The sequence below is a fragment of the Passer domesticus genome, chromosome Z (genome assembly GCF_036417665.1).
Source record: "Passer domesticus isolate bPasDom1 chromosome Z, bPasDom1.hap1, whole genome shotgun sequence".
NCBI lineage: Eukaryota > Metazoa > Chordata > Aves > Passeriformes > Passeridae > Passer > Passer domesticus.
In genome coordinates, this window is record NC_087512.1 from 2,348,242 (window position 1) to 2,369,424 (window position 21,183).

General features: G+C 42.3%; 1 protein-coding gene and 2 long non-coding RNA genes across 4 annotated transcripts in view; 2 read left to right on the forward strand and 1 right to left on the reverse strand.

Annotated features, from left to right (window-relative positions):
• The first annotated feature begins 9 nt into the window (after nucleotides 1-9).
• On the forward strand, nucleotides 10-8,832 carry LOC135289559 (uncharacterized). The gene is made up of 3 exons (XR_010352302.1): nucleotides 10-105; nucleotides 5,615-5,918; nucleotides 8,356-8,832. It is a non-coding gene; the product is annotated as an uncharacterized LOC135289559 (long non-coding RNA).
• LOC135289558 (uncharacterized) lies at nucleotides 5,834-17,975 on the reverse strand. Its single transcript, XR_010352301.1, has 5 exons — nucleotides 17,684-17,975; nucleotides 11,085-11,252; nucleotides 8,125-8,444; nucleotides 7,498-7,676; nucleotides 5,834-6,407 (listed from the first exon to the last, which is right to left on the reverse strand). It is a non-coding gene; the product is annotated as an uncharacterized LOC135289558 (long non-coding RNA).
• Nucleotides 17,976-18,914: 939 nt separating this feature from the next.
• The window catches only part of ST8SIA5 (ST8 alpha-N-acetyl-neuraminide alpha-2,8-sialyltransferase 5), a 74,356-nt gene continuing 72,087 nt past the window's right edge, over nucleotides 18,915-21,183 (forward strand). The window contains exon 1 of one of the 2 annotated variants that reach the window (XM_064403246.1): nucleotides 18,915-18,998. The gene's annotated coding sequence lies outside the window, so the exon portion shown is untranslated. The remainder of the gene's footprint in view (nucleotides 18,999-21,183) is intronic. The other variant, XM_064403247.1, reaches the window with a different exon arrangement.

A 21,183-nucleotide genomic window follows, 5' to 3' on the forward strand; every position in this document is an offset into this window, starting at 1 on the left:
ACTCAGCCAGGCTTGGGCCCTCCTGCGTGGGAAAGGCAGCAGGTATAGAGGGATAAAAATTAAACCTGGGAAAAAGCCTCCTAAATACTCCAACCAGCCACGCAAGTATGTAGATTATTATTCCAAGAAGTTAGGTTGCCAGTTTAGACTTTATAAATTGGCCATCTCCTATTTCATCACTGATTACTTAAGCAGGCACCACAGTGATGCTTTGAAAGGAGCCACCTCCAAAACAGAACATGGCATTTCTTGCAGTTTTTCCATGTGAGGAGTTCCAAATGTGTCCCGTGAAACCTCCCGATGCCACAGGATACTCCTGAAGTGCTTTTTTAGAAAGGGAGGAGTGAAATGGGACACAAACAAACCACAGCACCAGAGGAAGGGCTCTGTACCACGCTGAAAATTGCTTCAGTGGCAGCATAAGAAAGATAACATTATTTTAAAGGTGGCCTAAGGATAGGCAATGGAAGCTCCTTTGGCTGGCACAGTGTCCTCCTTTTAAAGCTTCAGATTTGTACTAAATTTTCTACCCTGCTGCTTGCTGCTAACCAACTCTTCCTCCCAGGCTTGCTGCAAAGGAAAATCTTTACTTAAAATGATTGGAAACCCAACCTGAAAAGGAAAAGTCTGAGTGTGCAGGAGCTGCCACATCTTTCTGGCACCCTCTGCTGGCACCAAAGCCTGGAGGAGCTGGCTGCCAGGAAAAAAGGAGTAAATTATCTGAACTGGAGATGCTCTGAACTGAAGATGTACAGGACAACAGGCTGACAAGCAGTCTGATAAATACTGTACCAAAAAAACCCCACCAATTTGGCTCAGAAATATCACTACAGCTGCAAACCTCCACTGCTTTGCCAGGATGGGTCTCACAAGTCATAGAGGTGGAAAAATTCTCCATTTTGCTCTTTTGTCCTTGCACTCACATCCTTCAGCCCTGATGGCCAAGACATTTTTTAAGCAGCTGGGCTGGTATATTGCCTGCCCACCACCCAGCACTGTGGTCTAGAATTAATTTTTAAAGCATATTTTAAATCTTGTGATTGCTTTTAAGATAGTTCAGACAAATTGGTATGTGAAAACCTGGGCTTAGTGATAAACAAACAGTTTTAGGATGGAATGTATTTTCCAGGCTTTTTGTGGAAAAATTTAATTTACTAAGAAAATCCTGTTATTCAAAGGCCAGAAGTTAATGTTTAAACAGTTCAAAAAGAGTTTATTTAAAAAAGCCCAATTATTTCTGTTCTTTGTGGTAATTTAAGCTACCCAATGCTTAATATCCTAAAGGTTTAGTGACAGAAAGAAAGGAAAGAAGTTACCTCCAAATAGTAACTTCCCCAGAGGAAAGGTAATTTATAAAGAACAATTTACCTACCCACCTACATTCTGCTATTTTCATTTAACCATTTCATACATTTAGAATAAAAAGCCTCCAAAATCACAGAATGAGGATGTTTTGGGTTGGAAGGAACCTTCAAGTCCATTCAGTCCCATTCCCTGTCACAGGCTTTCACTATCCCAGGCTGCTCCAAGCCCCATCCAGCCTGGCCTTGGGCACTGCCAGGGATCCAGGGGCAGCCACAGCTGCTCTGGGCACCCTGGGCCAGGGCCTGCCCACCCTCCCAGCCACCAATTCCTGCCCAACATCCCAAAATCTGTGCCTGCCCTCTGGCAGTGCAGCCATGGCCTGTGTGCTGTCCCTGCAGGCCTTGTCCCCAGTGCCTGGGCAGCTCTCCTGGAGCCCCTGCAGGCCCTGGCAGGGGCTCTCAGGTGTCCCTGCAGCCTTCTCTTGTGCAGGGGAGCAGCCCCAGCTGTGCCAGGCTGGCTCCAGAGCAGAGGGGCTCCAGCCCTGGCAGCATCTCCGTGCCTCCTCTGGACTCATTCCACCATGTCCAGGTCTTATTTTGGGTGCCATAGAGGTGAATACAGGACTCCAGGTGGGAATACCGAGTCCAGCCCCTCTCCAAGTTTCTGCATCACTGATCTAAAGACATTGTTCAGTGTTCAACATGAGAACAGAGCTATTGTTGTTTCCTGGAAGTGAATGTGAAAACACATTTAGCTATCTGTTGCATCTCTGGTTTTGTCACAGTTAGGTTTATAGTTGGGTTTGAGGATCTTAAGGGTCTCTTCCTCCTCAAATGACTCAATGATTTGGCAGTTGCAAGCCCAAGTACAGGCTGGTGCAAAATGGATCAAGAGCAGCCCTGGGAGAAGGAGCTGGGGGTGCTGGGGGTGAGAGCTGGAGCTGCCCCAGCCTGAACCCCCCTGCCCTGGGCTGATCCCAGCGTGGGCAGCAGGGCAGGGGGATCCTGCCCCTGTGCCCGGGGCTCAGGTGAGACCCCACCTGCAGAGCTGCCCCAGCCCTGGCTCCAGCAGCACAAGGACGTGGAGCTGCTGCAGCCAGTGCAGAGGAGGCACGGAGATGCTGCCAGGGCTGGAGCCCCTCTGCTCTGGAGCCAGCCTGGCACAGCTGGGGCTGCTCCCCTGCACAAGAGAAGGCTGCAGGGACACCTGAGAGCCCCTGCCAGGGCCTGCAGGGGCTCCAGGAGAGCTGCCCAGGCACTGGGGACAAGGCCTGCAGGGACAGCACACAGGCCATGGCTGCACTGCCACAGGGCAGGCACACATTTTGGGATGTTGGGCAGGAATTGGTGGCTGGGAGGGTGGGCAGGCCCTGGCCCAGGGTGCCCAGAGCAGCTGTGGCTGTCCCTGGATCCCTGGCAGTGCCCAAGGCCAGGCTGGATGGGGATTTGGAGCACTCTGGGACAGTGGAAGCTGTCCCTGCCCATGGCAGGGGGTGGACTGGATGAGGCTGAAGGTCCCTTCCAACCCAAACCACTCTGGGATTAGAGGAGAGCTCTGTCTCCTTTACAAAAAAAATTAATTGAGCTAGAATTTAATCCTAGCATTCCTCCATCATACTCCTGCTCTTCTCAACCCCCCATTCTCTGAGTCTAAAGTAAATACAATTTAGTTTCCCACACATCAGCATCCAGCAATTAAAGACATAAGCCAAACATTGTGTGGTACCCCAAGGTTTTTTGTAGCTTGTTTTCTCTTTGCAATACCCTGTTCAACAGTGCCATATTACTAATTATAACATAGAAACTTAATCTAAATCCATTTTAGACAGTTTTGCTCATGCGTAGAGGAGGAGTGGTGTGTTTTTGACAGCCCTTGGTATTGAAAGGATATTTTTTTTTCCCCCCCAAAGCAGCTTCACTGTCAGGTGGCCCTTCATAGAGGAGTGCACAGTGGTGGTTTTTTTGCTGGTACAGAGCAGGGTAGGTGAATGGTGATCACTTGAAGCAAGGCATGTCCAGCAGGGAGCCATCAGCACATTATGCATGGTCTAGGAATCCAAAATTCACACTGGAATTTAAACTTGTTTCAACAAACATAACAACAAACATCAAAACAAACTTCTTGGATTCCATGTAGAAGGCCTCACCTAGGGATTGATTTCAATTAAATTCAATTTAATTCTATTCAATTAAAAAAGTCATGGCAGCCATTTGAGATTTCCCTGTGACTACTTAAATCTTTTAAATCCTAAAGCTATGAGTAAAATACTTATTTAGAACAAGCAATTTGGACACAACTCTATGTTTGAATTACTAATCACCATCACTCATTGCATTCTGTGTTTCCTTGGGCTGGTGTGTTACATTCCAGCCAAAGGCTGGGATCTTGGATTATATTAGGGTTCAAAAAAAAGCCACAAATGTCCTTCAAAACAGTACTATACAATAGTGAAAAAAAAAAGATCCATGGACAGCCACACTTTATGGTTGTATCTGCCATATAGAGAATACTAAAAATAAATGCAAATGTTTTAATAAATCTCTGGCCGCTTGTCATGCAGTGATGCATTAGGATTTCCCTTCTCCAGTGAAGAGTTAAAGAAATTTACACATCCCCTGGAACCCCTTTTCCTGTAGGTTTAAACAGATCTGAAGAGAACACAAGTTACAAAAGGAACTGGGCAGTTTCTTAAATTTTTTTCTGTTAGCATTCAGTGCTGCACAGAAAGTGCTGACGTGCCTTCAGGCATTGCTCTTCCAGGGGCTGACTGGAATTCAGTCTTTTTGGGTACACTGGAACCCGTGAGAGCCCACAGAAATCTCATTTTGATTGCACAGACACAGCATTTGCATCAGCATTGCACTGACACCTTGAGAAGAGGCAGGGAGGCAGTGCTGCTGTCTCTTTCTAGCATGAAATAAAAAATTCCCTCTTTTCTTAGATCAGGTGTGTGCTTTGTGTGCTGCACCACACTCACATCCTGTCATCTCCCTGGCAGATTCAGTGCAGCACATTCCCAGCACATTATTTCGGATTTCCTGACCCACAAATTTAGCACTGACCAGGTTGTAAAAGGACAATTGGTTATGTTATTCCAGATAACAGACTGTTCAGATTCTTCTTCTGCCCCACATTTTTCACACTATTATTTTATTTCTAATATGTACAGAAAGTATGAGCCTGTTTTAGAAGAAGGTTGGCTGTCCTAAGGGTTAACGTGCCAAACTAAAAAAAAAAAAAGGGTATGCTTACCCTCCTGCAATCAAATCAAGACAAAATAGTGTTTTACCTTAAAGACAGGATCCAGAACTCGCTGGCAGAATGTCCTCAGCAACTTCTTTCCATCTGGGCTAGAGGTTGATTTGCTGAGTTTTCCAATTGCTGGATCAAAATATCTGAAGATGTTTATTTTTACTCATCCAGTTTGAACTCGCAGAGTATCCTCTTCTCCTGCAAATTTCCACTCAGTTACTTTTAAAAGAAAGCTTTGCAAAGTTTCACATTTAAGCAGAGATTCAAAAAACAGAAGGTGGCTAATTTCAATATAGAATAACTGCTAGAAGTCTGTGGAGGCAAAGGATAGCTTTTTTGTTAATTTAGGCCTTTAATTGATTGATTGATTTTACTATAAACAGTCACTTTTAATTTTTCCAGGTTGCACAGGGTTTGGAGCAACCTGGTCTAGTGGGAGGTGTCCCTGCCCTTGGCAAGGGGTTGGAATAGATGACTTTTAAGGTCCCTTCCCACCTAAACCATTCTGGGATTCTTTAATTTCTTGGCTTTTTCAGGGAAATAGGCACTTAAAGTAACTTTTCTATCAGGAGTTCTCGTAGTCCACCCTGCTATCTCTAACTGCCTTTTGAAGCCTTGCTAAAATAATTTAGAAAGAGAAATCCTGGAGGAAACTGTGAGCTACACGAGTCAAGGTAGGCCAATTTATTATCAGGCACCAGAAGACAGGAAAATACATTGAACCTTCTCACCTGTATAAATCATTCTGTTAACAGCAAGCTGTGTACATAGCTCATAGCAAATAGAGCCTGTTGATTTCAACAATTTTAGGTTCATTAAATTCACATAAATACTCAGTGGAATGATATGACTGGGTTTGGTCCATCATCTTGTGTTTGCACATTAATTTTACCCGTGCAGCCAATGAAATAATTTAGGTTCTGAAGCTGTGAGAGTGAATCTTTTCTCTCTGCTCTTACAGAGAAGGGAAGGCACACGCAGAGTATCTGCACGACAAGAGATTTCCTTTCTCAGTGTCACGGTTTAACACTGGGATGCTTACATATTTTTGTTGCAGGAGCTCCAAACTCCCTCCAGGGGCTGCCCGTGGGAGCTCAGCTCAGCAGCAGCACTTGTACGCACCGCCGACATCCTCAGAGTGTCACTGTGGTATCTCAGCATGGATCTGCAGCCTTCCCTCTGCCTCCCTTCCACCCCAGAGCCTTCTCACCATCGCTTCCACTCCATCTCAAGCTCAACCGCAGCTCTGAGGCAAGAGTTTCATTCCATACGGTGGGAATATTTATAGCAAAGGTTAAACTGAAACTTGAGAAATGTATTTGTAAAGCTCCGAGCAGGATCTGGAGGGCGATTGCTTTGTGGTGAGTGCTAACTGAATTCTCAGTGAACTTCCTCTGGCATTTGAAATAGAGGTGGCTCATCCCTGCCACGCAGATGGAACTGGCCTGACTTTGGGGTGGCTGAGATCCATGGAATATAAGAATCAGAGTAAAATCCTAGCTCAGAGACCTTTGTTTCAGTAACTAGGTAAGCTGCAGTCAATTTTAGCTGTACAACAAGCCAGTACTGGAGAATTCTATCTGAATAAAAGGAAACAGAACTCAAAACTGGTGAGAAAGTTGGTCTTGTACCTCTTTGCTGAAAAAAATACAGTCTGAACCAGCTCAGTTCTGATAATTCCTCACCTTAACAGCTGGACCACCAGAGGAAACTTCCAGTTGACTTTGCTTTTTTATTTTTTAGTTCTCAGCTGCAACACTGGTAATATTGTTTGTGTTTTTATCCAGCTATGCTTCCAGAGGTATCCAGCACATTATCATATAATTACTGATCCAAAAACAGACTTACATCTGCAGATCAGAACACAGCAAATTAAATATCCCCTCAGGAATAGCAGAAGGGTCACGTTTCTTGTCGTGTAAGTGACAGTAGCAGCAAAGTGAGGCACAGAAAGCCAATCTCATGGATTCAAAGACCCACAGCTCCCCTTCAGCAGTTTGCCCCAGGCAGATGTCTGATATTTGGGGTTTGAATGGCACTGAGAAATCCCCTTGAGGATACTCATTTTGTCACTAGAGGATGACCTGCTTTGTGAATTCTCCCCTCCTTCCCAGCTGCTTCCACTCCCCAGGTGTTTGGTCTGAAATAACATCCCCAAAGAAAGAGCATGGGACAATGAGGGGGGAAGGGGACTGAAGAAGGACTCTGAACTGCCCTAAATGTATGCAATTATTTTGCTTCAAGGCTGGTGCTCTCCAAAACTGGGTTTCAACCACAGCAAAGTTTTTATATCTTCTTTACCATAATGTCACCCATTGGTCCAGTTTCACCTTCTCCATACATGGGAATGGTGACAGTGACATCTCCCACAACATTCTGGTAAAGTTCCTGCAGCTCCAGCTGCAATCCCAGCAAAGAATGGTCCATTTTGTTCATCATCAGTATGGGTTTAGTGTGTTCTGCAATAGCCTGTCGTGGAACTCTGTCTGTCTGTACACAAACCCCTTAATAAAATATAACCACAATTAAAACTGGCATTATATATGGGCAAGACCTCTATCTACTTGCTAAGAGTGGTGAGTGGGAAAGTCAAACTGGTACCAAACCCATCATTTTCAGTTGCCTGTACTCTTCTAATGGAAGGAGAAGAGACACAGGCACCTCCACTCTCCAGGATTTTGCTGAAAGATCAACTTTATTTGCTGCATTTCTACATTTCCTTCATTCCTACACACATGTATTTACTCCACATTCAGCCCACAGGTTGGACATGAAAGTGGAGGAAAGGCCACGGTCTAAAAATGCATGTCAGAATTCTTATCATTAGAAGTTGAACTGTTAGAGAAACAAGCTTCCCCCATCACTTGTGATTTTTTTTTTTCCCTTAAGAAGATAAAAGTAAAATACATGGAGTTCTTTCCAGCTGAAGAGCATGTTTACCTGAAACAGTCAGTCACAACAGGGGCACCATCAGCGACAGGAGGGTTGCTGTGAATTCAGAGAAGAAATTGACATTTCCAGGGAAGCCAATTAAGTTAATAAGAAAACTCAAACCATCCCTGAACTGTCTAATGAAGGCCAAAGTGCTGTCTGAGAGTTTACAATTCCCAGAAATTGCCCTGTAAAAAAACAAAATAAAAACAATAAATTAATAATGTTTCATTTTCTGCTGATTTTTGCATTGGTTGGGCAATAATTGTGCCAACACTGTTATGGTGCCAATACTTCTTAATATACTTCAATATTTCAATTCCTAAAGTTATTAGCATCTAAAATTCTGGTTTTGGTGTAATTAATTTTTATTCTTAATCAAACCCTAACCTAATAGTCACAGCATGACATCATTGTGAGACAATGTAGAGCAATGCTCAAATTCACTTTAAAGTTCATTCGCTTTAAAACTTTGCAGTTGCAGACCTCAAATACAGAGGAAATAACCAGGCACAGCCCTCCACAGTAAGAAATCAATGAAAAAGGAAGGATACTACTAAGAAACTCTCCAAAAGCATCTTCCTCCATGCTGAGGAGCGGGTGGGAATGGTCACTGGGTACCACACAAAAGCTCACCCCAGAACTGCTGAGATTTCACTCTGAGGACTGTGAGCTTCTGTTCTGTAGTGCAGAGCTTGAGGCACATGTCAACTTAAAAAAGATCTGGTGAGAGGCAAGGCTTTCAGCAGAGCCCTCTTCAGTCTTCAGGTTTTAAAGAAAAAGACAGGAAGAGAAGATACAATCAGATTTTACGTAGATTCAATTATGACACATCTTTCTTGCTCTTTTTCTGTGTCTGTGAATCAGGTTCCTCAGGCTCTGGCTGAAGAAATCATGCTCTACACACTGAGGAGTCTGACAAGGTTGATTTGTTCTGCTCTACTGTGAAATTCACCCTGAGGAGGGAGGAAAAAATAATGAAAAATCAGCTATTGCTTTCTTTCAAATTATAGAAATGATATGAAGTTTTAAATTTTATTGTTATTAAATTCACAACCTAAGGAGGAAATGAGGTTGCTCATGATTTTAAGCTTAGTATTACAAATACCCATTCACATTTTTGGCATGTTTATGTGAGTACAAAGAGCGGAGGCATAACTTAAAATACATCCCTGGTTTTGTACCACAAAATGTCAACCGCCACAGAAAACGAAGAACTCACTTGCAGAGACAGAACAGCTCATCCCTCCCAAATGTTCCAAGAGGGTCTGGTGCACACAGCTGAGAGCTGCAGCTCTCTCCAGAGCTCCATCCTTCTCCTCTCCTCTCCTCCCACCTCTGCTCCTCGCCGTGCCAAGCCCTGCTCCTGCTCCAGCTCCCCACTCCCGGGATCTGAGCTCTCCCAGGTGAGCCCCTCTTCCCAGCCTCCAGCACACCCTGGGTCTCCTCCTTTTGGAGACAAAACACCAAATCTAGAAACTGGTGGTCCAGCTCAGCCAAAAAAACCTCTTAAAAAACATTAATGAGACGACTGCAGAATTTTTAGGGCCCCTTTCACAAGGCGCTGAAAGAAACAGTTCTTATTTCCATAACTCCTCTGTCCCTTGCTAAGAGCATTTCCCCTCTTTCAGCTTGTGAAAAAAAGAAAGGAAAAAAGAAATCTTGACCCCCAGAAGTGTTGGTATTAACTGTTAAGCACATGAGACACCTTAGCCAAGGCAGGTGAGATGTTTCTAATCTTGGCCTGTCTCAGTCTGTCACAAGCACCTTTAATTGGTTATTCCTGCAAATCCCCTTAATGCAGGAAGTGCTTCACAGGGACAAGGAAAAGGACAGAAGTGGGAGGAAAAAATTATAGGGAATAGCAAACAAACAAGCACAGAAATCCCATGTTACAGCAGTGGTTTGTACTTGTTGATCAAGTGAAGAAAAATACCCCATAGGAAACACCTAAATAGGTTCCTTGTCTGAGCTGGAGTCACAAATGACTGAAAAATCAAATTAAAAATGAGTTTCTATTGCTATACCAACAAAAGTTACCAACACAGCTGGAGAGCTACTGAGCCCATCTTCCTCCAAGGATAAGATATTAATTTAAAATATCAACCAGCCCAGCTCAAAATATAATTAAATGTAAGAGACAAAATAGGATTATTTTGTACATGGACAGATACACTGCGGATATAAATTACTGCATGTTCTCTTACTAACTTTGGATCTTTAGTTCCTTTTTTTTAATTGTATGTTTTCTCAGAAATTGGTTCTCATTAAAATAGCCAAGTTCTGTTTGGAAATGAGAAATATCTAAGCAGCAGCTTGGCCTCTTCACCCAAAAATGTGTTATTTCCCCACAGTCCTTTTCATTTATAGCTTCTTTCCTACTTAAAAGTCTGCAAAAAAGCAATCAACCAACCCCTCCCTCTTTTGCCACCAAGGGAAACTTAGTACAAAAAAGACAATTTTTAGTGTATGTTTACATTTTGTCAGTGATCCACCTCATATGAAGGTACCTCATTTCTGAATTTGACCCATTGGGTTATTCTTCAGCTTTATAAAGACACAGTGATATTCCTTTTCTAGAAAGTTCCACAGTGTCCTGGCACCCAAAATCTCACTCACAGCAACACTTGCATACTTCTTCTGAACTTCGAACTATTTATTTCTTCTCTTTCTTTTCCATTTACAGATGGCACCACCACTTTTCTACTTTTACAGTTTTTCCTGTTTTTAAAGTTGTGCTGTGCTAAAATAATATAAAATCAAGACCCTTAGCTAGAATTAAGTATAGTTCCAGAAGCATGCTATGTACACTTGTTTCATAATACAAATAAATACCTAAGTGTTGAAAAATGCTCTCTACCTGCTCTTTGTTCTTCTTAATTTTACACTTTCTTGATGGCACAACTGAAATTTGTTCCTGATAAATATTTAGCTAGCAAAGGTAATTGCATTTTTTTTCATTTGCTTCAAGTTTCCACCACATTTATATGCACAGGCCACACTGTGGTTTTCTTTTGGAACAAGAAACAGAGATGGCCACAGCTGTTTATTGTTATTTCATGTTTTAAGCCTTCTACAAGTGTCCATTTATACTAATTCTAAATGTAAACATCATGGGCATATTATTTCAACAGGACTGGTTGTTATCCTGTGGCAGGAACTTCAGGATTATGTATCAATAAATGCTGATCAATTCCAAACATTTTATTTACTACTTCATTTACACAGATTCCAGAACTGGCCTGGATATGTGTGCTGCTCTATGAGAGAGAAAGGCAATGGCATCACAGTTTTTTTGGTATTAAATACAATTGAAAACACATATTCAGATTAAAAATTAACAGCTACTTTAATTTTAAGTGATTCTAATTGAACAGCTGTTACAGAATTTCGGTTCTGCTGTGCCAGTCAGCAATCAGATCAAAGGTGTCTTGCCATGAAATGCTTGCTGCAGAGGGATTAAGATCCTTAACCAAGAAATCATTGAGGTGAAAGCAGTGTCTGTGGAAGGGAGAAATAGCACCACTTTATTAAAAAAAGAACTTCACTTTTTTTCCAAACCCCAGGTTTCATGACCAGTACAAGGAGAAAATTACCTTCCTTCCTTTAAACTTCTAGCTGACATTATTTGGATAGCTCACATTGCAGTGCTGCCAGTAATGCCTCCAGACTAAACTTCTTCTGCAAGGCATCTCTTCCTCTTAAAGATGTTGAAATTCTCATTGTATTGAACAATTACATGCTTCACCTCAGAAATAAATATCCTGAAAGCCAAAGAAAAATGAGAACACGTACAAAAGCTGACATGGGTAACTAGAATGTCCATTTCAATAAAAAGTAACATTAATACCAGAAAAGATTACAAAAATTTGAGAAAAAATTAAAAGGGGAAGAAGTATAGTAGCATTAATCCTCAAGAAATGCAAAGGTATGCAAGCATCTGTTTATCACTGGTTCACTAGAATAAATAAAATCTCAGAATGAGTGAAAGCTATTTTGAGAACTGCAGTGATTTAAAAAAATCATAGAATCAGAGAATCCCAGAATGGCTTGGGTGAGAATGGACCTTAAAGCTCATCCAGTCTCATCCCCTGCCATGGGCAGGGACACCTTCCACTGTCCCAGGCTGCTCCAAGCCCCATCCAGCCTGGCCTTGGGCACTTCCAGAGATCCAGGGGCAGCCACAGCTGCTCTGTTCAGCACAGACGGACAGCAGGACAGAGCTCTTCTTTGCTTTTAGTTAGTTTATAAGTAGCTGAGGCAGAGAAGTTCCCTGGGCTGTGGTTTTTCTTTTTCTTGGAACTGATCAGGCTGCTCTGGACTGAAAACCCAGAAGAACACCAGGAGCTCTCTCCTGTGGCCCACTGGAGCCGGGATGCAGCATTTCCCAGTGCCAGAGGGACTCATAAGAGACTGAGTGAGCTGAGTTAAAGCCCATGAAAAGGACTTTCTGAATTTGCCATCTCCTCAGAACAGCGAGAGATTTTATTGTTTAATATTCAATTTTTTTATGCTTGTGAATAAAATAAACAGTTTTTTCCACTTTTCTCCAAGGAAATCTTTTCCTGAATCAGCTGGGGGACGGATCACTTGCATCTGCTATCTAGAGTGATCCCTTTGGAAGTTTCCTCCCAAATTCACCCTAAACCAGGACAAGAGCCTTTCCCTGATATCCACCCTAACCCTACCCTGGCATGACTCCATGCTGTGGTGTTCACTGCTCTGCTCCAAGGGCCCCCCTTGCAGTGGGTTTTCCCTCTGAGGATGTTTAGTTTTGATTCCTGGCTTGGAGCAGGTAGTCAGTACTGTAACCCCTCCCCCATTAGTTACCTTTAAAAACGAGTTAAATGACAATCAGTTCCCTTTTGAAATGCAGGGATGATACTGAGTCCCTTTAAAAATAACTCACTGTCGTGGAAGGCACTAAAGTAATAAGAGCGCTTCATGTTTCTAATACAGACTTTCATCCAAAAAAGCCTTTTAGAAATATTAGGTAATTAAATTGTCAAGCACAGAGTGAGGGTGTGAATGACTTCACTGAAAAGCACCAACTTCAGGGACCAAGCTAAGGGAACATTTATACAGGAACACTTCCTAAGAACTGAAGGTCAGGAAAGATGAATATCCAATCAAGCATATTATTATATATGAAGGGCTATGGATGGGATAAATGGTTAAATCAGCACTACAGAATGAAAGGTCCTTTTTAAAACCCCTGTCAGCCTTGGCCATGGAAAAATGCTGCTGTAGCTTGCCACAGAGCTGCCAAGGGAGAACTTGCTGGACTTGGCTCAAGTGGATGAAGCTTAATACTATTAAATAAGTCTAAGACAACAAAATACCAAGAGTATTATATACCAATAGTACATATACACACTCAGAGGGCGTCAGAATGTGGGAATGTGGAAATTCTGGCCTGCAGGTTTTTTTTAATTAAATAGCAATTTCAATGGTCATAAATGCTCAGCCTGGAGTTCAAAATTACATGTTGCCTCAAGGGCATTGTTCATTTTATTAAAAAGTAGGTATTAGTTGCACTGTGCTCCTCAAAGCAATGCCATAACAGAGGAAAAGCTGGATCTGAGAGCTCCAAACTTTATTTGGCCAGACAATTAACAACTTCACACTGAGCAGGCTGTAAGCCCAGCGTGTTTGATGCCTTGTCAGCACCTGTATTCAAGACAAAATAATCTAAATAGCAAAGGTCCTTTACTTGGCCAAGAAAAAGAAGGGCTCTTTTATTCATATCCTTCCCCTGGACAAGAGGAAATGTTCACAGGAACCTTCTCTGCCAAGCTTTTCCTGCCCAAAGGTGCATTTTTCTTTTAGCTTGTCTTCAGGGGGTTATGAAGCAGATATGAAATGGCTTCCCTTAAATAACCTGGTTGTGTCACAGCAGAGGGAAAGCGCTGGTGTTTCGTTCTGAAGAGCTGAGCAGCACTTGTAAGGGCCTTGCTTGTGCAGTCTGAACTTCAGCTCTGTGCACAGTTCTTTGTCAGCATGAACAGTTCTTTCTGAAACAAAACTTTTCCTTGTGTCTGTGTACATTTAAGTGCACAATTTTTGGACCATTTTGCAGAGCTGGTGCTCAGGCACAGTCCGGTACATACAACAGAAATTTATTTTCCTCTGCCTTTTATTCCTTTCCAATTCATGCCAATGTGTGCAGGAAAACAAAGCTTAGAGAAGTGTTGAAAAGTTTCCAAGTTAACAGGTTCCTGAAAAAAAAACATCCAGTGTACACTGGCATGCCATTTTCATGGGCATTTTATTCTTTGTATGACCTCAATTCCACTTAAAAATGACAGCTCTTCCACAAATTGTCTTTCAGCTTGTTCCCTACATACAAAATCCTTCTTACAGGTGCTAACCACTCCTCTTCCCACATTTGTTGGGGTTTTTTTTTTGCTAGAAGCATGGTCCTTTGTGTTTCTGGAGCAATTACCGTTCTTATTCTCTCCTCCACAGCATTGCCTTCAGCCCTGGATGTGGAGAGTGCTGTATTGAACCCCCTCCTGGCTATATCTTCAATCAATATAATCATGTAAATTGTTCCTGAAGAATGAAAGTGCTGTGTGCAATTCAGCACACATTTTAAAGGCAGAAGGGAAATTGAAGAGACATTATTTTTGTGCTTGCCTTCTGCCAGACTTGATTTCTTTAATATGCTGGGGTTTGCTTAGGAGGAGAATCTAAAATGATTCTGGGTAAGTGATCAATTGTTCCGTGCTTAGAGCACTGTAAATAAGAGCAGACCAGCAATTCTGGAGGATTGGAAAATGTTGAAAAGAGAGGTTTGTCAAAGGGTATCTGAGGCTTCATGAGGAGAAGCTGGTTCAAACTGTACCCAGTATTTTATCACCATTGAACACTGGGTACAAAGACCCAGAGCCCTTATTCAGTAACACATATTGGAACAGTTAAAAAATTGCTTGCTAGTTACCACATGTGTGGCAGGAGATGCCATGATGGGACAGGGGTAACCATTTCCTGTGTCCACTGCTTCTCAGAGTTTTAATCCATTTTTCACTTACCCTATTTTGCCCTGGATCCACCCTTTCTCATGCACGCATTCAGATTTTTTCCTGTGCATTTCATTTTGGTCTAGGTTCTACTTTCTATTCCATTCAGATAGACAGGTTTGCCTTGCTTTGTAGTGCATGGAGTACTTGGTTTTCCATGCCTTGTCTATTCAAATAAATTGTGGTAAAGTTCAGTGGCTTAGAGGGTGGGTGCTTCTGAAGTTTATTGGTACATGGGCTTGTGTGGACAGGCAGGACCCTCTCTGGCTATCACCCAGAGTAGCCAAGCAGAAGAAAACTAAAATCATTACTCTGTAATTTCCACATCGGCGCTGCCTCAGATCTTGAGAATTCCAAGTACATTTGAAGAGCTCAAGCCTGCCTTCACCTGCTTGTACACAGGTGACTTTGCCGTGAAAAATTCAAATTTTAACCCTCCCTGGATAAAAATGGCACAGCCTTAGCTTAAAACATATTTTATTCTGTAAATCAAGTTCATTGGCTAAAATATTTTCTCATTTGCATTATTAAAGCATTGCAGTTAACCAAGATCAATCTGCAGCCTATTTGTTTTATTTACCAACTGCATTTCTCTATACCTACCACTAACAACTCTGAGGGATCCTCTGAAGACAAAAGGTTTATCCACATCTCAGTATATTACCTGTTTGTATTTCTAGTAATGATGCATGAGAACTAAAAAAACCTCATAACTTTATTACACTTAAAGTCAATCTACAACAAAACATTTTACTGTTGTAAGATATCTGATGGGGCAACAGCTTCTCTTCAGCTGGTAATTCACATACTGTCGTGGAGCAAACCTGCAGGTTTCTCATCAAGGAAGTGCTGTCGCTCAAAATACTCAAATTATTTACCTCAAAAATACCCAAAATAGTATTGTAAATCTTCTGCTTTACGACACCTTTGTGAGAATAATAGCCTGTGAGGGATAAGTTCATGGGAGAAAATTGGTACCTGACCAACACAGTGTTAGAAAATCTGCACAACTAATGCCAGTAAAAGAGCAGCTCAGAAAAAGTCTAAAATTTTTGATTTTCAGGAGTGGGAAAAGAAAATTGTGTTAGTTGTAAGCTGAAGTTTTTTTGGCATAATAATATTTGAAAAGCAGTGGATATTTTAAAATCTGACCATTTGGGATTTTCCAGGGTAGCTGTGAAAGTTTCCCTAATTTGTTGCCATAGTCTTTTTTTTGTTTGTTTTGGTTTTTTGTGTGTGGTTTCTTTTTTTTTTTTTTTTTTTTCTTTTCTTTTTTGGAAATCTGTTACTGCAAGCAGCATGTGTGTTTGAACCTTTGAGCATGGAACTTAATTAAATCTTGATAATCAGGGTTATATAGTTAAAGTGTGACTTTAACTTTTCTTCCCCTAGCAGAGACTTTTTCTTAACAGCTTACCAGTCCTTTAAAGACATTAATCAGAAAGCTGATTAAATATTTTGCTGCTTTTTTTTATGAACCTTTTTTTTTTTTAATTATGCATTGGCTACAGTCAAGCAACCTCCTTGGATTTTGCCTTCACTTCAGAATCACCTCTGTCGACCTCACAAAATATGAGGCATTTGACAGAGATATCTTCCTTGGAGGCCTTACTTAGGGATGGAGAGAGACAGGCACTTCAGGAAGGCATTTCAGCTTCTTGTTTGCCTGTGATGAGTTGTGACTGAATGACAAGAAGGATGTGCCACATGATATTACTTCTGCTCCTTCACTGGATGCTGTGTGAGAACATCTGATATTAATTCTAACACATAAAAGCAGCACATATGATCTTCAAAAGTGCTGCATTTATTCAGTTCTCCTTAAATCAGTGGGATTGCTCTTGTCATTTGAAGCAGTTTGCCCTCAAATGACCGTTTTTGAAAAGCTGTAAGGAAAAGAGTGCTGAGCAAAGATAATTATGTGTAAACTTGAAATGGATTGTGTGATCATTTGTGCTAGTGAAACACACTTCCTTGTCTGCCTGGACCAAATGAATGAATAGGTAACTCATCCAAGCTTATTTAGAGTTTAGGGCTGGCCTCATTAAAAGGCATCTGACTACATTTGGGAAATAAATGGAAGACATTACTGAAAATTTACATAATTTCTTTGCCAAAAGGTCCCTGCTTATGAATGAAATTAATAATGATTCCTTATCATAAAATTATTTATTATTACAATATATTTACAATTATGTATGATTATTTTTAATTATAGTATTCAATATAGTGAAATGGATGTAGAAGTAGTTCTGTGTTATCAAAGGATTCAAAAGGGATACATTTTAGTGTTCATTCAATTCTGGTTGCAAAAGACAATTAAAAAGAAAGGAAAGCACAAGGAATTAAATGTTTTTCTGCTTCAGGAAGGACACAGCAGATTTTCTACAGTGTACTAAAAAAGGGCTACCACTCAGCCTTTGTTATATTGAGAACATCTGCCAAATTGCACTGGGAAGGTCACATCAGTTTATCTGGGAGCAGGATGTGTTCTGCAATCATTGAAAGGAGCAGTGTGGGCCAGAGTGGCCGGGCAGGGAGCCTGTCCTGAGCAAGGCCCATGCAGGGATCAGCAGGCATCCAGGATGCTCCACCAGGAATGAGCAGTCACGGGTGAACCCTCGTGCACAGGGCTGGAAGTATCCAAGGAATCCGTCAGCCTTTTTTTGTCAGGAAATGAACGGATCAAGACTGAAGGCTCCCAGCCTGAGCCAGGCCCAGCAGCCATGTTCCCTCAGCTCACGGAAGGCACTGAGGGGCTGGAGCATGTCCAGGGCAGGGAACGGGGCTGGGAAGGGGCTGGAGCCCCAGGAGAGGCTGAGGGAGCTGGGAAGGGGCTGAGCCTGGAGCAAAGGAGGCTCAGGGGGCACCTTGTGGCTCTGCACAGCTCCTGCCAGGAGGGGACAGCCGGGGGGTCGGGCTGTGCTCCAGGGAACAGGGACAGGAGGAGAGGGAACGGCCTCAGGCTGGGCCAGGGCAGACTCAGCTTGGACTGAATTCCTTCATGGAAAGTGTTGTTAAACATTGAAATGGGCTGCTCATGGAGCTGTTGGAGTCCCCATGCCCGGAGGTGTCCAAAGAAGGCCTGGAGGTGGCACTCAGTGCTCTGGGCTGGGGACAAGGTGGGCATCAGGCACAACTGGGACTCGATGGTCTTGGTGGTCTTTGCCAACCTGAATGATTCGGTGACTCCGTGGTAAAATCACTGTGACCACTTTAAAATCTGTGATGGAGGAGTAGTCACTTGGATGCCCAGCTGGACCAGCTGCCTGGGGCAATCTCTGGTCACAGCCTGTTAATGCAGATGTGCCCCTTTGAGGCAGGGAATGTCACAGGCTAAGTCTGGGGTGGCCAGAGGAAGGGCAGCCTCAATAAAGGAAGGGGAACAACTCTACGATTATAGTAATCAAGGCTGCTGAAATAAATACAGAGTTTCACCATATTCCTCTCATGCCCAGTGGTGGTGTGGGGTGGTGACACTTGTAATAATCAGCTTTGTGCAGGTTTTCTTTTTTTAATATAGCCCTCTTCTAGCAGAAGTGAGCAATGTACCTCTTTCAGAGCTACTGTGAAAGGAGGTGAACAGCTTTACTGCTACAATTACATCACTGTTAAAATATTTCTACTTACCCAAGTGAAGAGAGGGTAGTTATAAAAGCTTTTTGTGTAGTTTCTTATTCTTATGTCTTTTAACATAACTACTGCTTTCTTCACCCAGCAGCAGTCATGAGCAGGTTCCTATAATGTTAAATGTACTTTCAGTAAAAAATGGCATTTTAAGACTGACTGTAATTAGGGGTAAAAGCAACTCATATTGTGCTGAATTTTGCTCCTGGTCAGTGTTACAAAGTGTTACAAAGCAGTGTTTTTCATTTCATAAGCAGAAGGATGATTTTTGTCAGGTCACACTTCCAGGACACTTTTTAGCGTTCCTGCCATAACTGTGAGGCACCAGGTTTCTGCAGAGCAAGCAATTTTGTCAGTGATGCATGAGACAAAGTAGTATCCAAGCCATGCCTTCAAATTTTCATTTTTTATAATACCAACAGGTCAATGGATCTGTTTTTGTCATTAGTGGGAACAGATAGGAAGTTTTTTTCATCCTTGGGCTGAGCATGTTTCATAATCAAATGTTCCTTTAAAGCTGAGAAATAACATTAACATTAGGAAAATAAAAAAAGGAAAAGGAACATTTTCTCTCCTAGGCACTGCCATATGTCTTTCCAGGTGGAAATACAACAGGGTGCAGTAAGGCAAGGATTGTGCAGGGCCCCTGTTGTGCTTGGCTGTTGGAAAGCATATGGTGCAATAATGTTCCAGTTCTGACTGTGAATTTTCCTTCTCTTGTCTTCTCTGGCAAATATGATTGTTCTGATGTGTATTCAGCTTTTCTGTTTGTTGCTAGGAAGAGTGTGCTCCTCCATCTTCAAATATACCTGTAAGATCAGGTCCCATTTCAGAGAAAACCCCAGAAGAAAAAGAGAAAAGGTATGAAAACTTTTCTCACTAGCTGTATGAACCAGTTTTACAGTGTTGAAGAGTTTGCAGAGGCTTGGATTTCACCAGCCTTCATGGAGACTTTGGGATGCTGAAATTCCAGGAGAAGTAACATTTCCCTCTCTTGAAAGAAAACAATGTCGGTCCTCAGGCAGTTTTTATGCTTTTGCAATAACACTGGCCTGCAGCTGGCTTGGTCTTAGTGCTTCCTTCCTACTCTTGGAGTTGATTGCTTGGGAAGTATTGCATTTTGGAATTTATTGTTTGTGTTCAAGTTTCTCAACACACTCTTCAGACCATGATGCTGCTGAAGTTTTAGCACCACCTGCGTGCCTGTCATCCTGCTCCCCTCTGCTTGGCCAGGCCTGCCAAGAACTGCACAGGGAGCTTCTGTATCCCCAGGGCCTTAATTTCTGTGGGATGTGGTGAAATGCTTTGGACATGTGTGTAATCAGAGATTATAGCAAAAAGCAGAAGCAGTTGTATTTGTTTCCGAGATTATGGCAAAAACCAGAAGCATTTGTATTTGTTTCAGTCTCATACCTCAGTAACATGTCAGCACACAGTACAGTTTCTGAGGAAGGCTGCTGCTTGTGGCTTCTGTGGAAAAAGGCATAAATCTTGGGCACATGGCAGTTTTGAAATAAGAAACTCATGCAGGGAAGTTCATCTGGAATCATAAGCAGTTTAATGACTGGCTTCTGTTTTGAAGATGGTGGGGGCTACATCTCTCCAAAAATTGTTATGTCTAGAGCTCCTACTTCTGTTGTAACTCTGGGTATTTCCATTGTGCACAACTCCTTTTGAAAAACCCTATTAGGCTATTGCCCTCTGTGATTCCTGTCTGCAGAAAATCCCTTGGAGCGAAATGAACTTCTCACAAAGTTTCCTGCATGTAGGGTATTTCCACACTAAGTTACTGCCCTGTAGTACCCAGACATTTAGAAGCCTCAAGGTATGTTTGGCAGCAGGGCTGAAAGGAAATTGTGGATGCCTGTTTGGGCAAGGCTGTAACTGCCAGCTTTGCAGGGTGGTTGTAGAATGGCTGTGACAGGCCTAAAATACTGAGTTGTTCACTCCTAAAAACTAGCTGTGCCTCCATATCACTTCTTCCTTTACTTCTCTTACCTTTTCTCCTTCACGCCTGTTGTCCCCAGGGGATGAAAATGCAGAGTAAAGCAAACTGACTCAAACTCACGAACAAGTAGAGATGCAAAACAAATTGTGCAGATTCCCTTATTGATTGCAATCCAAGTTGTGCTTCCAGACAGTGACTTATGAGTGTCACCCCTAGTCAGTGGAGCACATGGAGCATCCATCAGAACATCAGATTGTTTATCTGCCCTGCTGCAGTTGTGCCTCTACATGCTGATTGGAGAATTTGGGTTTCATCATCATCATCACCATCATCATCATCATAATCATCATCATCATCATCATCATCATCATCATCATCATCATCATCATCATCACTGTGTTCTTGACAGAAAGCTTTCTTTTATTTCTCAAATTAGAAATAAAAGAAAGCAGAGCAGAGCTGGCAGTGTCTAGGAGAATGACATTTGTGGCATTAGTAGCAAAGTGGCAGCATCATCTTGCATTCCCAGCAATTGTGTGCTCTACTAACACTCTCCATGTGCTGAGTGTTTATTATATTTTGTGTTTTGATGTTTTTGCTCTGGGGTCAGGGTGCTGCTCCACAACCAGAGCAAAAGAAGGCAGCAAGGTTTTCTGAAGGTGACAGTGGACACTGCTGTGTTGGTAACAATATCCCTTGGAAGCAGTAGGACCTCATCTTCTCTCTGCTCAGAAGCACCAGATCTCTTCAGTACCCTGTGCACGCACATTTACAGCATTTCTGAAACCAGTGCCTTTTGATCTGCTTTGTTTCCTTGAGATAAAACTCTCTGTGAGTTCTCACTCCTGAGACACTCAGTTTGAACTTGCCATTTCTCCTTGATCCTCGAGACTGGGTGAAAACGTTGTTCTTACTTTCTTTTTACTGCCTTTTCCGTGTGAGGAAACATAATTTTATCCTGTATATCCCATTGAATCCCGAAAATATATCTGAGTGTTGTGAAAGCTGGAATATGGTACAGCCTTTAATTTCACTGAGTTAGAGTCCAGATTTAGTGGTGGATTTAAACGGAGTGAGTTCTTCAGAGCTTGGAAAAAG